The 12,942-nt window shown below is 47.5% G+C and overlaps 1 protein-coding gene and 1 long non-coding RNA gene across 5 annotated transcripts in view; both read right to left on the bottom strand.

Annotated features, from left to right (window-relative positions):
- The window catches only part of entpd4 (ectonucleoside triphosphate diphosphohydrolase 4), a 29,819-nt gene extending 25,747 nt beyond the window's left edge, over positions 1-4,072 (bottom strand). For all 4 annotated transcript variants that reach the window (XM_048618634.1, XM_048618635.1, XM_048618637.1 and 1 more), the window contains exon 1: positions 3,927-4,072. The gene's annotated coding sequence lies outside the window, so the exon portion shown is untranslated. The remainder of the gene's footprint in view (positions 1-3,926) is intronic.
- Positions 4,073-6,874: 2,802 nt separating this feature from the next.
- LOC125487350 lies at positions 6,875-12,934 on the bottom strand. Its single transcript, XR_007265836.1, has 2 exons — positions 11,936-12,934; positions 6,875-7,027 (listed from the first exon to the last, which is right to left on the bottom strand). It is a non-coding gene; the product is annotated as an uncharacterized LOC125487350 (long non-coding RNA).
- Positions 12,935-12,942: the final 8 nt, after the last annotated feature.

Here is a 12,942-nt window from a genome sequence, read left to right as displayed (position 1 = left end):
ATTGATACCATTGGGCTGCAGGGTTCCCAAGCGGAATATGAGTGGCTGTTCCTGCAACCTTCGGGTGGCATCGTTGTGGCACTGCAGGAGGCCCAGGATGGACATGTCGTCTGAGGAATGGGAGGGGGAGTTGAAATGGTTCGCGATTGGGAGGTGCAGTTGTTTATTACGAACCGAGCGTAGGTGTTCTGCAAAGCGGTCCCCGAGCCTCCGCTTGGTTTCCCCAATGTGGAGGAAGCCACACCGGGTACAGCGGATGCAGTATACCACATTGGCTGATGCGCAGGATTTCACAAGTTTCCAAATCTCCCCTCCCCCTACCGCATCCCAAAACCAGTCCAGCTCGTTCCTGCCTCCCTAACCTGCTCTTCCTCCCACCTATCCCCTCCTCCCACCTCAAGCCGCACCTCCATCTCCTACCGACTAACCTCATCCCGCCCCCTTGACCTGTCCGTCCTCCCTGGACTGACCTATCCCCTCCCTAACTCCCCACTTACCCTCACCTTTACTGGCCCCATCCCCGCCTCTTCGACCTGTTTGTTTCCTCTCCACCTATCCTCTCCTCTATCCATCTTCTATCCACCTCGCACTCTCTCCCTATTTATTTCAGAACCCCCTTCCCCTCCCCCTTTTCTGATGAAGGGTCTAGGCCCGAAACGTCAGCCTCTCCACACTTTCTACTCAGTTCCCTTTTCATATTTGTACCAATTCCTTCTGGACCCACTAATCATTGATGTTCCTGAGAAGACAGTGTCCTTTCCTATCCACTCCAATGCCCAAAATACAGCGAGATAGCAGGCAAATCCATTTCTGAAAGCTATCAACTCACTGACCAGAGCTACCTATCAGAAAATAGTCATCATTTACATGTCAAAGAGGCAGAATCTGGCACTGGAGGACAAGCAAAGGCAGGAAAATGGAAGGCTGCCAAACATCTATCTAACCCCGTGCCAGTTTCGAGCACTTTGGTGCTTCAAGAGCTCATCAAAAGACTTGATAAATGTGTGATGGTTCCCACCTCTACCATTGGTTGAGTCAGTGAGTTTCAGACACCCCGCCACACTCTGGTTGAAGAAATCTTTCCTTAAAACCCTTTATGAAGGGGAAAAGCTTCTTCCTATCAAATTCCTTCAAAGCTGTACACCACAAGCAGGTCCCCTCCTCCAGTTTTCTGTTCTGAGGAAACAACTTCAGCCGTCGAGACTGGATAAGTTGAACTACTCCAACCCAGGGCAACATCCTGGTAAATCTCTTCTGCAGCCTCTCTCATGCAGTCACATTCTTCCTATAGTGTAGTGACCAGAAGTGCACGCAGTGCTCCAACTGTGGCCAAACTAACATTATATACAGCACCGCCATAACCTCCCTGCTCGTGTCTTCGATCAATTCACCAATAAAGACCAGTACCTCATCCGCATTAGTAACAATTTTATCTGTCTATCTTGTTGCTTTCAAGGATCTCTGGACATGCACACCAAGGTAATTCTGATTCTCTGTTCTTGCCTTCTCAGTGCCCCCAAAATGCATCAACAATGTTTTCAAGACTCAGTTCCATTTTGCACCATTCAGCCGGTCCATATTGTCCCACTGTCTAAGGTTTTCCTCCTCACTGCTTACCACACCATCAATTTTTGTGTCAGCTGCAAACAAACTGACCATACCTTCCACATTCACACCCAGGTCATCAGTGCAGTGTTAACAGTAAGAGACCCAGGACTTAAACCCTGCAGTACATCAGCAGCCACAGGCTTTCACCTCTGACTCTCAGCACCGATTCATTGTGTGCTCCCATACCTTGTTTGCTCTCCCAGAACGGCATCACCCCTACCTTTTGAGACATTAATAGGGAAAGACAGCTAAACTATTTCTACTGATTGAAAATTCTAGAACCAGGAGGCAACAGTCGAAGAACTAGGACCAGGCCATTCACGAGAAATGTTAAAAATCAAGTCTACACACAAAGGGGTCCTTGTGGTTCAGCTGTAGTGTACCTACTCCTGAGCCAGGGACCTAAGTACAAGTCCCACCTGCTCCAGAAGTGTGTAATAACCTCTTTGAACAGGTTGATCAGGGGAAAAAACAAATTCAGACAAAGAGGACTGGAGGTTTCCCTCCAATGGTGGTGGCTGCTAAACTCAGTTGCTAAAGTTGTACCTGAGCCAAATTTTTTTAACGTAACCTATTTTTACGATCAATCTGTTCAGATATGTTATTGCACATACCTGGAGCAGTTGGGACTTGAACTTGGGCCTCTCAGTTCAGGGGCAGGGACACTACCACTGTGCCACAAGAGGGCACAGTGTTTTTTTTTTAAACTGTGCCACAAAAGGGCCTTAATCTGTCTTAAAATACTTTTATCCCACCACCCTGAGTCTGCTTTATTTCTTTCAGGAAGAGGTGCAAGGAAATTTTTTCAGACAGAGGGTGATGGGTGCCTGGAACACACTGCCAGTGGTGGTGGTGGAAACAGGCAAGTTAGTAACGTTTAAGGTGTAACTTGATAGACACATGAACGGGAGGCGAACAGAAGGATAGAAACCGCGCATGGGCAATAAGTAGGGGGAGTTACATAAGAATTAGAATCTGCGGAGGCTGGGTGGGTTGAAGGGCCTGTACCTGTGCTGTACTGAATTGTATTGTATTGTACCACTGCGCCACAAGGTGGCCCAGCATCACTGCTGATTTAAATGATTCTGCAAATGATTCTTATGATTCTGTACTGAAGCAGTTGTCCCAAAGATGGCGCTTGTGTGGCGACATTATAGACTTTACACTAAGCTCCTGTACTTTTGCACTTAGAGTACACGTGGCAATAAAAATCTAAATCGAAAATCAAAAATCAACATTTAATTTTAGCAAGGGATATGGACCCAAGGCAGGCATATGGAGTTCAGCCACACATTAGCCATGATCTTTTCATTGGGTGGGGGGGGAGAGGGAGGGAAGGAAGCTTGAGGGGCTGAATGGCCTACTCCTGTTGTTGCTACACAAAAATGGAGATTGCTGGAAAAGCTCATGAGATCTGCCCGCATCTGTAGAGAGAAATGAGAATTAATGTTTCATGTCAAGCAACACTTCCTCAGAACTCATCGTAGCTAGGAAAATGTTGGTTTATATGCAGAAAATAGGGCAGTGGGAGGGGGTTAGGAGTGAACAATAGGTGGGGAGACCGCCCGAAGGAACAGCTGGACAGACAAGGTGTGGATGGTGATCTGGCTTCCTATGTTCCCTTTTCCCGTACCAAGCACCAAGCAAAGACTTTTCCCTAGGGTGGGGGGAGTCCAAAACTAGGCAGCATAGGTTTAAGGTGAGAGGGGAAAGATTTAAAAGGGATCTAAGGGGCAACTTTTTCACGCGGAGTGTGGTGTGTGTATGGAACAAGCTGCCAGAGGAGGTGGTGGACGCCGGTACAATTACAACTAATAAAAGCCACCTGGATGGGTTTATGAATAGGAAGGGTTAAGAGGGATACAGGCCAAGTGCTGGCAAACGGGACTAAGTTAATTCAGGATATCTGGTCAGCATGGACGAGTTGGACAAAAGGGTCTGCTTCCATGCTGTACATCTCTATAACTCTAAAACCACTTTGGAGGGTTGCAGAATTTGTGATTTGCTATTCATGCACTAGCTCCTTCAGCCTTGCACATTACCTGCTAGGACCCGTGCAGACCTCTCTCAGCCCACTCACTTGACTTACACTGTGCCACCTGTCACCTGCTGGACCCGCCCTCCAGCCCCCACCGGCCTGGCGCTGATTGGCTACCGGGATGCCGCCAGCTGATTGGACACGCTGGGCCGCCAATCATCCCTAAACCCCTCCACGTGACACCGCCGAGGTACGCATGCGCACTGAGGGAAAGCTGCCGAGGACCCGCTGTTCGTTCATTCCCGAGATCTCGATTTCATTTTTAAAAGCCGGCACCTACCCGTTCATATTTTCTTGTTTGTTTTAACCAAAGCTCAGACACAAACAGAAATGAGAGAGAGAGAGAGAGAGGGAAAGGAAGAGGAAGGGAAGCCGGTGGCCGGGGAACGCATCCAACGTCCCCACCTCTGCCCCGTCACCGCGGCAACTGACATCCTTTCCGGCACTTCACGACACTGACATCTTTTGGGGGCGGGGCGTGCATGCGCTCGTTCTGCACTGTTGCCTGCTGGGAGTTGTAGTCCGTCCACTGCTTCCAGCTTGTTTTTGCTGACCATCTGAGAGGTGCGTATCCTCTAGCTCTATTTATCATAGTTGCACAGCACGGAAACAGACCCTTGGTCCAAAGCGTCCACATATCCTAACTTAATCTCACTTGCCAGCATTTGGCCAATATCGCTCTAAACCCTTCCTATTCATATACCCATCCAAATGCCTTTTAAATGTTGTAAATGTACCAGCCTCCACCACATCCTCTGTCAGCTCATTCCATACACGCACCACCCTCTGTGTGAAAAGTTGCCCCTCAGGTCCCTTTTAAATCTTTCCCCTCTCCCCTGCAACCTACACCCTCTTGTTTTTGGACTCCCCTACCGTGGGGATTATTTGCTTGATCCATGCCCCTCGTGACTTCTTCGACCTCTTTCAGGTCACCCCTCAGCACCTGATGCTCCAGGGAAAATAGGCCCAGCCTATTCAGCCTATCCCTGCAGCTTAAACCCTGCAACCGCAGCAATATCCTTGTAAATCCTTTCTGAACCCTTTCAAGTTTAACAACTTCTTTCTGATATTTATGTATATTTGTTATGGACCAGACCAAATTCTCTCAAAATATTTTAAGAAGATGGCCTAGACTCCAACATTTTCTTATTGTTAAAGACTAAGTGTATGGCAATTTGATTGGCCAAAAAAAAAGACTTGAACCCAACACACTTCATTCTTACCCTATGGTTAAAATAGAAACAAAACAAACTACTGGAAAAACTAAACAGAATAATAAATTATTTAACTACTAACAGCACCTGAACCAGTACAGCAACACCACAAGAACACAGAGACAACAAGGTGTAGAGCTGGATGAACACAGCAGGCCAAGCAGCATCAGAGGAGCAGGAAGGCTGACGTTTCGGACCTAGACCCTTCTTGGCAAAGCCAAATTCAGTAAAACAGTTTGTCTCACCTGCAATTCTAGCAGCTGGAAGAGAATTCCAGCTTTTAGCTAATAACAGAGAGAGGAAAAACAGCTTCCACATCTAGGTTCAAGACCCTTGCGACTGCAATTACCTGAAGTAAAATTCTGGTTCTGTGTGCGCTTGGCCGCCCCTGAAATTCAGGCTCCTTCAATTTTTTTTTTAAAAACTCCCCTACACTACCATTGCACCCAAAGGTGACCCAGCAGTAGCGCTTATATTTTCTCCCAATCACCAATGGCTGTGTGTATATGTATAATGTGACATAGTAAAAAGACACCAGTGTTCAAAAACTTTATTTACTATTTCCCACCACCACAAAAACACCCATGTGGCTGGTGAAACATTAACAAGCAAAGCCTGATAAGGGCAGTGTTTATGTCAAAATTGGAAAGGGGGGCTGTGGGGAAGGGAGGGGACTGAATCAAAATAGAGTTGGATGGAGAAAAAAAAACCTCTTCCTAAAGGCATTGAAGGAATTGTTTCAACTTTAAAATAAAACCCTGAAATTGCACAAACTGAGTACTTAATTGGCATAGAACAGACTGCTCATCCATCTGTTTCAACCTCTCTTCATAATAAAAATCCAGGACAGAATACACCTTAAAGCCACAGCCTTGTCACAATATTCCTGAAAATATTTTAATGGTGGTCTTTCCTCCACTTCACAAATCACTGTCAGGTCCTGCTTCTGTGGATGTCCCTGATGAACCTGAAACCCTTTCTCCATAGTGCCTGGTGCATCCCCAAGGATCAAACAATTTGACGTAGAATCACACAACGAGGAACGAAGAAATGAGCTACAGTTATGAGGCTGTAATGGCTGCCTTAAGGCCAGAAGGGACAGACAGACCATAGCAGCTGTCCTGTCGGTAAGAGACAGGCAGTCATGGTGTCAGCCCCTCAGTTCCATGGCCATCAAAATAAAACTAATAATTCCGGCTGCTAAAGATATCAAACACAATCAAAAGGGCTAGAGAAATTCAGCAGGTCACGCAACATTGAGAGAGAGAGAAAAGCAGAACGATCTTTCAGAACGCTGGTCTGAAGAAGGGTCACTGGACTTGATATGTTAACTGTTTCTGTCACTACTGATGCTGCCAGACCTGATAATGTGTGGGCGATTGTCTGTGTGGAGTTTGCACAATCTTCCCCTGTCTGCGTGGGTTTCTTCCCACAGTCCAAGGATGTGCAGGTTCGAGTAGATTGGCTATGCTAAACTGCCCATAGCGTCCAGGGATGTGCAGGCTAGATCAGTTATCCATGGGAGAAGCAGGGTTACAGGGATAGGGTGGGTCTGGATGGGATACTCTGCCCAGGGTCAGTGTGGACGCGCTGTAACGAATGGCCTGCTTCCATTGTGTAGGGATTCCACAGTTCTCCAGCTATTTCTGTCTTACTTGTGTGCACAGCAGCCCCAAACAACAGTGACCTTCAACATTCCTGATACCTAAAGTGTAGCATGTTTGAATATAAGCTTCGAACAGACAAAGCCTGACTGACTCATGGGGTCAGGCCCTCTTGACTGAGTTTGTGTCAGTCACTGACACCATTGCACCCAAAGGGCTGAGACATGAAAATGTAAATGACTGACATTAAACTGCCTGCACACGTGTCCTGAGCTTGTGAAAGCTACTGAATAAATGCACATCTTCCTGACATTCATTGTGTCTCTGGGACTCTGAGTCTGGTAATCCCTTTCTTACCCATGAGTACAGGGTCAGCGCACAGAAGGAAGAAATCACAACAACGTTCTAACTCCGTACCACAGATAGCTTTTTAATGGTGCACAGAAGTGAACAGGTCCCTTTTAACAAAGAGGTTGGCTATGAGCCCACAGCCTGGGTCATCTTCACCAGGAAGGGGTTTCTCCATTTCCTCTGTTTGCCGGTCATTCCTGAGCAGCAGAATCCTGCAATCACAAAACAAAAATAAATGGACAACGTCAACTTATGAATCACAATCGAGACGCTGGCCTATCGCATCCTGTTTCAACAGTCAGCAAAAATAGACAGGAGTGGGACAGCACTGAGCGAACGAACAACATGCTTCCCTGCTGCTCCAGTGACTTGCAGCCAGTCCCTGCCCAGAACCTTCTCTCACGCGGCTGAGTCCCCGCAGTTTCAGGGACTGCTGTTCCTCAGAAGGTCCTGGGTTCAGCTCACCCTCCTGGGGCTTGCACATCCCAGGACTGAGGGAGGGCGGCACTGCCCAAGGGCCTGTCCTTGGGCTGAGGCATGAAACGGAGGTCCAGTCAGCCTCATCGCATGAACACTCGCATTACTGTGGTGCAACCTCAAAGAGTGCTCCCACCTTTGCTGGCCAGCGCTTGTCCCTCAAAAGAATCTTATTAATAGAGAAAAAAAAATTCAAGATTATTCGGTCATTACTGCATGGCTTCTTATGGAAGCTTCTTGTGCACAAACTGGGCCAAAACCAACCTCACAATAAAAGGACAACACTTCTAGTGAAAGCAGCTGGCGATATCTTGCGGTCCCGAAAAGCACGTTAAGTCTTTCCTTACGATATTTATCCCTCATCCAACATTCCCCAAAACTTGTCATCCTCTCTTCTTTCCACTGCCGTCGTGGGAGCTTTCTGCGAGCAAATTGGCTGTCATGTCTCTGACAGGACAAAGACTGAAAACATTCCAACGGCACATCACTGGTGGTCAAGCAGTTTCAGACATCCCAAAGACTGGGGAAGCCAGTCAAGAAGTGCCTGTCTTCTCTTCCCCTTCTCACTCTGGGATTCAGAGCCATCAGGTAGTGACAGGAGAGCGAACCGCACACCCCAATGGAAGAAGGGTCCAAGGCAATGGGAGTGCAGTTTGCTGCCAAACCATGACGGACAGGAAACTCAGCAAGGCAAGTCAGCACCTCATGCCTCGAAAATAACATTCTTCCCCCAGTGCATAATTTCCATTCGTGGGGATTGTGAAGCAAAAAGGACAGCTTTAGATGGTGAAACTCTCAAACTTTATCATGCAACACAGAGTACAAAAATCAGTATGTACACGACAGGAACAACATGTGCTCTGATCAGTGACACCAATGACAGTATCTCAAGGACACACACACTCACTGTCAGTAACATTTTCAACCCTCAAAATTTCCATTAGCCACTTTGGCATTGAAGAAAGACAATCTGTTGGAATGCAAACCCGTTAACTTGAGCAGCATAAGACTGTGCATTGTTCTTGTCCAAGTTTCCACGTCTGAACGGGGATGGTTCACTTATAGACTCATTCCGCAAAGAAACGGACCCTTTGGTTCAACTTGTCCACACCAACCAAGTTTCCCAAAGTAAAACTTGCCTGCATTTCACCATATCCCTCTCAACCTTTGCTATTCAGGTACCTGTGCAAATGTCTTTGAAATGTTGCCACAGAACCACTCCCCCCCCCACCCCACCCCCGACCAAGAGTATGAAAGCACGCCATTCGGCCCATTGAATCCACACCGGCCCTCCGAAGACCCACCCAGACCCACCACCCTGTCCTCCCATCCCTCAGGGAGAGGTCTCATGACTCTGATTTACACAAATTCCACTGCCCCTTCATGTTGAAGAAGTGTTTGGCTTCATTGCTCTTGCCTGTTTCCATTGATGCTGTAGTTCTCAGAATGACTGAGGAACTGATATAGCACTCAAGCAGGCCACTTGCTCCCTCCAGCTTGCATCACAGTGCCAGTGCCAATCTCCTACCTTTTCCCCCATATCCCTGCACACCACTTCTACCCAAACAGTTGAAATAAATAGTTGCAATTCTGCCAATCACCCATTTCCGTCTGGGAATACTCTGTCGCTGCTCACTCACCTTTGACACCCGTTGTTGAAGGTGGCAGTGAGGAGTCGCCTTCCTGAAACACTGCCGTCTACTGGTACTGGTGCACCCAGAGCGGCCTGTGGGCATTTCGAGAAGCCACCACATTGTGCTGCAGGCCTGGAGTCGCACGTAAGCCAAGACCTGCTGAGCAGAGCAGATTCCCTGCACCTTAAAGGCATCAGTGATCCGAGCCCATGAGCTCTCCTGACAGTCCAGCAGTGCAAACCGTCACTGCGAGGGGGAATTACGAAAAGTGAAGGGATATGGGCGAGCCACTGGAATGAGGAATCCAGCTCCTGTGGAGAACAAGCCTAAGTACACACTATCAAATGTGTTGTCCCCCATAATTTCATTTCAATTAAGGCAAGTTAATAGACCTGTATTTGATGGTGTGGCTGAAAGCAAGACATATTTCGCTCCAGTTTTTCACCTCCCATTCGTGCCTCTTGAAAGGCAAAAGAACATTCTTTACTCTAACAAGAGTTTTCTTCTCATGCTGTATAAAATATTGTTCCCTTTCACACCGGTGTTTCTTTCCAAACGTCCTTTCTCGTCATTTCCAGCACAGCTGAAGACTGACATTGACTGTGCACCTTTCACAACCTCCCCAGGTACCACACAGCTCCATGTCCAAGAGAGTGCAGAGAGGGCTCAGTTCCTGTGAGCTCCCAGATGGGGCAGACACACACTGATTTGGAGAAGCAGTGTGCCAAACACACCGTTCTGAGGCAGTCACTTAGCTCAACTGGCTGGACTGGGGTTTCATGATGCAGAGTGACCCCAACCACAAGGAGTTGCGTTCCTACACTGGCTGAGGTCACAGTAAAAAAAAAGGGGGAAAGAGCAATGGCCGAATGGTATTACCGTCGGACTATTCATTCAGAGAATGGTTCCCCCGGGGATCTGGGTTCCAATCTTGCCATGGCATCGAATCAAAATTTGGAATTAAGAGTCTATTGATGACCACAAAACCTTCCTCGATTATCATCTGGATCACACATGCCTTTGAGGGAGGAAAATGCCGTCCTTACCTGGTCTGGCCTACACATGACTCCAGACCCGCAGCAAAATGGGTGACTCCACTGCCCTCTGGGTGATTAGGGATGGGCAATAAACGCAGGCCTCACCAGCGACGCCCTCATCCTACGAATGAATGAATAAAAAGGTCCTGCCTTTGCAACCTGCCCCAAGCCCACCTCAGCTGAAGGCTGAACCCTTGAACTCACCAGCAGTTGTCTCTGTCCGATGAGAGTACAGCCCTATTGTCGTCTGAGACTTTGGTGACTCCAGACGGTCAGTCACACTGGGAGCAGTCCAATGCAAGTCCTTGCACCGCACAGAACAACAGGCTCCTGTTTCCGAAGCACCGATCCTGCAGTTCGGTTTTGCTGACTTCCACGACTGACTTCCCGATCGGAGAACCCGCTTCGACAGCGCGGTCACCGCCGTTTCGGAAGTGCACATAAAGCGGCTGAGAGGTGCACAGCAAGATCACACAGGCATATACCCGGCGAGATGTGGCTCGCTAGTTCACCAAGTGCCGTGGCGCGTTGTCAGTGCGCCAGTTTAATAACAGCTCCGCGAAACAAATATCATTCAGCATCTTCAACGTGCTAACCCAACCAGCGGGAGAGGCCTCGGTTTGGAGCCCTCATTCCATTTGCCTGTTTAATGACTCGCTACATCCGCACGCAAACCTGTTATGTTGCGTGCACGACAACATCCAAGGGCCTAGGTGCTGTCCTTTGTGGAATACGGCACCATTTCAGTGACAGTCTGCTTTTTGATTCTTCCTGCCAACGTGCATGAGCTCACAATTTCCAGTATACAACACCATGTGACAAGTTTTTAACCCACTGACAAGCTGCCGTTATCCCGTTGCAGATTCCCACTGTCCTGATCCCAACATGCCCTCCCCCATGTACTTTTGCATCATCGGCAAACATGGATACATGACACTCTGCCCCTCCTCCAAATCATGAATCTAAATGGTAAATAGCTGAGGCTAGAACTGATCGTTGTGGCTCTCTACTCACTATTCCAGCCTGAAAAAGACCCATGAATCCCAATTCTCTTTCTGTGTGTTCATCAATCCTCACTCTGTGCTCATGCATTACCCGTGTACCATGAGTTCCTATCTTGTGCAGTTACCTTTTTTCTGACAGCTTACTGAACACCTTCCGGACATCCAAATACACCACCCCTTCCCCTTTGTCAATGCTGCTTGTTTTATCCTCAAATAACTCCAGCAAATTTGACAAAGGGGCGTTGTCTTTCCCACAAGGATATTGACACTGATGGCATGTAACTTCTCCACACGTCCTGCTCCTCATTCCTGAGTTATGGGTTCCAGCGTTTCCCCAATGACAGATGTTAGGCTAAGTGGCCTATTGTTTCCTGCTTTCTGTCTCCTTCCCTTCTTGGACAGGGGCAACTCATTAACCACATTCCAATGCGCTAGAAACCTCCCACAAGGTCTGGACTATTTCGACCAATGCCTCCACTATCTCTGCAGCCACTTCCTTTAGCACACTTGGATACAGGCCATGAGGTCCTGGCAACCTATCTGCATTTGCTTTCATTAGTTTCTCAAGTACTTGGTCCCTCATGATAAAGACTATCCCAAGACACTTGCTTCCACTCCCTTATCTCTTACCTTAAGGATGTTTTTCGTAGCCTCTGCTACAAAGAAAATTGCTAAATATGGGTTCAAATTATTTCCCTGTTCCCAATCTTGCTCTTTGCCATTTCTGCTAAGATCGACCTAAACTGTCAGATATATGTGAATGATTTTGTTTTCTTTTCCCCGCTTTCGGAATCATAAACGTGTCTACTGGCAGATCACAAGCAGCCTCACATAAACATCTTTAGTCGCTGGAACAAGACTGCAGGAGTGAAACTGATGGTCTAGGAAGGCAGGTTTTACTCTGGTAATACTGGACCCTGCTGCATCTCAATCAGCTGGGGTAACATATACAGTATGGAATTACGTACCAGTGTGTCATTGGTGCCATCTTCCAGTCCCTTGTCAGGTTCAACTGAAAGAACGAAACAAAAAGAGGAACGATGGAATGAGAAACAGACTCAGGGCCAAGGTCTGCCAAAATACCCACTGACAGACACATACACACACCCCCCGAAGACCCAGAGTATTCATCAAGCTTCAAGCCTCCTGCACTACAGGATATCCCAAAGTGCTTCACAGCCAATGAAGTACATTCCAAATATGGTGATAACTGTAAGGGAGGTGACAGCCAATTTACACCGAGCAAGATTGCAGAAACAACCAAAATCTGTTTGTTTTTTCCTTTGTGCAGTCATGTGGGTTGAAGGGAGAACTGCACATCTTTAATGGAATGGGATCTTTGTCAGCGGGTGAGCCCCCTTTGCTTTAACATTAACCGCTGAGGGAAGGAGCTCACAGGTAACACGATCCTGTTAACAGATACCATGGAAACAGCTCTTGGAGTGGTTGGTGACCAGTCGACACCACAAACCCATTTCAGACCAATTACATACCCAACTCCTTTCTCCAAATGAGAATTCATCAACACAACATCAGAGCTGCTTTCACTAAGAGCCAGTTCCATTTGTAATCAATTGCTTCTACTTTTCCCCGCTTTTCGACCAAACAAAGATAAGCCAATGGAAGCAGGACTGCAAGACAGCAACAAGTCCACCAGGAGATGTGCAATTTGAAGATCAAGTGGCACTGCACAGTTTTCGCTTCAGCAACACAACATCATGTTACTCTCAGGAGCAGTGATTTTTGAAACAGTGACTCCAAGAGTCTTTGATTTCAGAAAATGACTGCCTTTGCATTGGTCCGGCTTCAGTGTGTGACAGATCCCTGAGGAACTGCACTCAGAAGCCTGTAAACAAAAAGCATCTATTGTCTCCCTCTGAGAGCGAGAAGTCAGAAGAGCCTCGAGATTCTAAAACGAGAGAATTCGAGTCCGAGTAAACACCTAGGACAACCTGGTCAGCTCCCGAATCAGAAA

This window comes from Rhincodon typus, chromosome 40 (assembly GCF_021869965.1).
Source record: "Rhincodon typus isolate 14 chromosome 40, sRhiTyp1.1, whole genome shotgun sequence".
NCBI lineage: Eukaryota > Metazoa > Chordata > Chondrichthyes > Orectolobiformes > Rhincodontidae > Rhincodon > Rhincodon typus.
This window is presented reverse-complemented; position numbering and strand designations above follow the sequence as displayed.